Source organism: Neophocaena asiaeorientalis, unplaced genomic scaffold, assembly GCF_003031525.2.
Source record: "Neophocaena asiaeorientalis asiaeorientalis breed wild unplaced genomic scaffold, Neophocaena_asiaeorientalis_V1.1 scaffold828, whole genome shotgun sequence".
NCBI classification, from domain to species: domain Eukaryota; kingdom Metazoa; phylum Chordata; class Mammalia; order Artiodactyla; family Phocoenidae; genus Neophocaena; species Neophocaena asiaeorientalis.
Window position 1 is genome coordinate 452,498 of NW_020175443.1, and position 4,481 is coordinate 456,978.

The 4,481-nt window shown below is 53.6% G+C and overlaps 1 protein-coding gene across 1 annotated transcript in view; it reads left to right on the forward strand.

The window, feature by feature from the left end:
* The window catches only part of EMID1 (EMI domain containing 1), a 51,144-nt gene that overhangs the window by 5,666 nt on the left and 40,997 nt on the right, over positions 1-4,481 (forward strand). The gene's annotated exons all lie outside the window — the stretch shown is intronic.

A 4,481-nucleotide genomic window follows, 5' to 3' on the forward strand; every position in this document is an offset into this window, starting at 1 on the left:
GTTTTGCCTAAGGAGACCTCATTAGTCTGTTTTTGCAGGAGGAGAGATGTGGAAAAAGAAGCAGAGCCAGGGATACCCAAAGAAGGGAAATAGGGCAAAGGTGGGGGGCAGAAAGGAGGGGATTTGTGGGCAAGGAACCAGAGGAAGGGAAGTGGGACAAACATTGTTAAGGAGAAGGCCTCTTATCTGTCCATTTCTTCACAGTCAACAAAGCACAGTCACAGGAAAGTCCCCAAGTCTTGTATCCCTCCCTCCCCCGGTTTCCAGATGGGGGCACTGAGGCCCAGAGAGAAGGGACTCACTGTAGATCATGCAGACATCCAGGTGTCCTAACTTCAAATACAGGTGCCCTGGCTGCCACCCTGTCGTCCTCCCCTGACCCAAGGTGCCGGTCTCTCCCCCTGAGGATTCCTGAGGAGGGCAGGAAAGCCTTCTCTCTGAGCCCTAATTTATGATTTTCCGACAGCTTCCTTCCTCCCATCACTCCTTCTAGCTCCAGTCCCAGCTTCATGAGGAAGGAATGAACTGGGTGAGAAGGGCAGCTCCATGGAGCATAATTAACTTGGCTGGGCAGCTGCAGGCTCTCCAGGTCCCCCAGCATCCCCGCCCTGGCCCGGCGAGGGGCCGCAGGGCCAGGCCTCCAGATCAAAGGCACAGAAAGCGGGCATTGTTCCCTAACCTGGAAGGCCGGCCCACTGGCCCTGCCCTTTGTTTGGGCAGAGGCTTCGATGGCGCTGGCGCTGACTGGGCCCCTGGGGGCTGCCGCCACAGGCTCCGGTACCCCCAGGCCTCTTGGGCTGCTCCCTCCCCTGTAGAATGTGCACGACATGGGTACAGATCAACTGGGGCACCTGGACTCACACAAGCTGGTGTGCAAGCAGGGCTAATTTTATGCCCCCCCCCCCCACCCTGAGCTGGGGAGACTGTCCTTGGGACATAGGCAGAGGGAAGAGGTCCTTAGCACAGGCTCCAGGGGCAGTTCACAGGGAAGGGAGGCTGCAACCCAGGTTTGTTTGCTGTTAGAAAAACAGCATTTCCTGTTTGGATTAGGCCGGCTGGATGTGTCAGTGAATACACACCAGAAGGGCTGTGTTTCCCAGACCCCATGGCCTGCTCCCAGTGGTGTGTGTGTGTGTGTGTGTGTGTGTGTGTGTGTGTTTATGCATGTGCTCCCTCTCACGGGAGTCTAAATCTGAGCTGAGTTCTCTTTTTGCCCAAAGAAACACCCTTGCAGGTTCAGAGGGCAGCAGTGTGGCCTAATGGGTAAGTGCAGAGGCCGGCACCCATCACTCACCAGCCGTGGGCCCCGCACCTGGGGATAATATGGAGGCCTCCCGGGTGTGGGAGAAGAGGGCAGGCGACAATGCAAGCAAAATGCTTAGCACAGCGCCTGGCACACGGTCAGCGCTCAGACCGGACCGGAAGCTACTGTTGTTACTGGCGGTTGTGGTTCCGTCTTGGCAGCTGAGAAGATCAGCCCCCCAGGGAAGAGGCCCCACCCACAGGGGCCTTGAGCCAGCGGGCCCCTCTCCTCCCCATCTCAGCAAACACTGAAACCTCAAATGACCAAACCCAGGTCCCTGCAGCATTTCCTGCCCTTCCTGCTCAGTGGGGAAAGAGGACCAGAAAATAAGCTGATATCCACCAGGAGAGTGCGTCCTCAAAAGGGGGCTTCATACTGTGCCCCAGGACCACCGCGCAGAGACCCAAAGCTTTAAAAACTGCCTTGCTTTTTGTTTGTTTAATTGAAGTATAGTTGATTTACAATGTTGTGTTAGTTTCTGGTGTACAGGCAAGTGATTCAGTTATATATATATATTCAGATTATTTTCCTTTATAGCTTATTACAAGATATTGAATATAGTTCCCTATGCTATACAGTAGGACCTTGTTGTTTATCTATCTTATATAAAGTAGTGTGTATCTGTTAATCCCAAACTCCTAATTTATCCCTCCCCCGCTTTCCCCTTTGGTAACCATAGGTTTGTTTTCTATGTCTGGGAGTCTGTTTCTGTTTTGTAAATAAGTTCATTTGTACCATTTTTTTAGAATCTATAGGTAAGTGATATCATATGGTATTTGCCTTCCTCTCTCTGACTTACTTCTCTTAGTATGATAATCTCTAGGTCCATCCATGTTTCTGTAAATGGCAATATTTCATTCTTTTTTATGGTTGAGTAATATTCCATGGTGTATATGTGCCACATCTTCTTTATCCATTCATCTGTCGATGGACACTTAGGTTGCTTCCATGTCTTAAAACTGCCTTGTTTTTTCAGGCAAGGAAATGAGGCTCCGAGAGGGGAGGTGACTTGTCCCGGGTCACACAGTGTCCAGTGGTTGCTCTGGAATTGACACTTAGGCCTATGGGGTGCTGAGCCTATGTGGTAACCACCAGGCTGCACTGGCATGGGGGTCTAGCTGTAGTTTTAAATAAATACGCTGGACCACGGGACCCCAGCCTCAGTAAGGATAGGACCCTTTCTGATGTCCAAATGTTGATAACAGCTTTTCCTGGGAGCATCCATTGCTGGAGAAATTCGCAGTGGCCTGGAGCGCCCACGCGTTTGGTGATAAAGGAACATGTATGCCATTCATCACAGGAGCATCTCAGACACGTTGCAAAAAGATGTGGTAGTGCCTCCTCATTCTGTGGCCCTCCTGAGCCTTCCCAGGACAGAAGCCACTGCCCAGCACTTCCCCTTCCTAAAGAGCTGCATACCCTCCAAAGTGCCCTTTGGGGTGTTGGGTTTTGATCGTGGCCACCTGACCAGGCCTCAGATGGGCCTGGGACCATCTCATGAGATGGCCCCTTGAGAGTGACAAGTTATCTAGAGGATTAATTAACTGATCTAGTTGTGTCAAAAATAAGAGCTAACCAGAGAGGTGCAAAGCTGCTTTTCTTGGGGGTCAGACAGACAGCACATAGAGGTGCCCAAAAATCACAGATGGCAGCTCCCCTAGGGGGGCAAAGTTGGCACCATGATGATGTGATGATGTTGTTGGAGGATGTGAAGAGCCCTTGGGGGAACCACGTGAAGCAGGGGACTGTGGGGGTCAAGGCATATCTCATTCCTGCACACACCCCATAAGGAACGTGCAACTGTTCTCCTTACAAAGAGAAACTGAGGCTCAGAGAGGGGCAGGCCTTGCCCAAGCTAACACGGGCAGAGGGGGCAGAGGGAGGGTTTGAACCCAGCTCTCACTGCCTGCCCTCTCGGGGGACAGGAGTCGGCTCTCTCGACTGGCACACCCTCCCCCCTCTGACTCAGCCCAGGGCCCTGTGCTGCTCTGGTGAGTCTAGGAGAGGTAGTCCCAGGAATCAGAGGTCAGGGCCAGCATGCCCTTCTTGCTGGAGTGTTTCTAGCAGAGATCCTAGATCTGGACAAGCCACAGCAGGATCCTGTAGGACAGGTCACCGGTGCACTGCTGGGGTGGTAGGGGCTTCACCAGCCTGGGACTGCCTGCTGCCCATCAGTTCTGGCAGAAGGGAGTGGGGGGGAGGTCAGAGACTGTCCTGGAGTTTGGGGAGGGTCTGGGTGCCCTCTGATGAGAACATAAACATACACTCCTGTCACAGACACATACATCACACACATGCATACAGGCATCACACATTTCACATGCCCCCATCACACCTGCACACATATGTATCACACACACATACCATACTTTCATACTCTTTGGTGGAATTCACATGTACCCCAGATTAAGTAACTCCACTGTAAGCCAGTCCTTTCCTTGTCACTGATGGGGAAACCCAGGCGCAGAGCAACTGATGTCTGCACTCTTCCTTAATTGTGCTAAAGAGCTGACACCCCCTCTGAAGTCAGGAGACCTGGATTTGAATCCTAGCTCTTCCAACCACTGATGGGGTGCTTTAAGCAGATGACATCTCCTCTCTGCCTCAGTTTCTCCATCTGTAAAATGGTGATAAAAGTGGACCCTGACTTTATGGGGTCAGCCCAGCTCTTCTCCCAGGGGGACTACGAGTGCCTGGGCCTCCTTTTTTCTCTCTGTAAAATGGGGATCATTGTGCCCACCTCACCCAGAGTGGTTTGAAGATTAAACCGAGAGAGGATGTGAAGCGGAGGTGAGGTGCCCTGCACACAGTGGCGTTCACTGCTCAGGAAGCCTTTGTTGCATGGATGGACCGTCCCTCGTGGCTCGGGAGCTGGAACCCTCAAAAATGTCGAGAGGGGATGAGGCCCCCGCATCATTAGCCCAGGCTTGTTGGGTTTGGGTCCTGGCTGCGTCTGAGACCATGGCCCGGCTTCAGCTCCCCACTTTGCAACACGTGGCAGGGCACCTCGAAACTGGCACTGCGCCCCCAAAAGGGCCACGCAGCGCAGGGCGCCAGGCTCAGGTGGGCACCTGGTGGCCTTCCTGGCGGGGGCGCCCGACCCCCGGGGCTTCTTCCGGGTTGGCAGCGGCGGCGCAAGGGGCGGGGGCCCGCGCGGAGGGGCCGGGCGAGGCCGGGA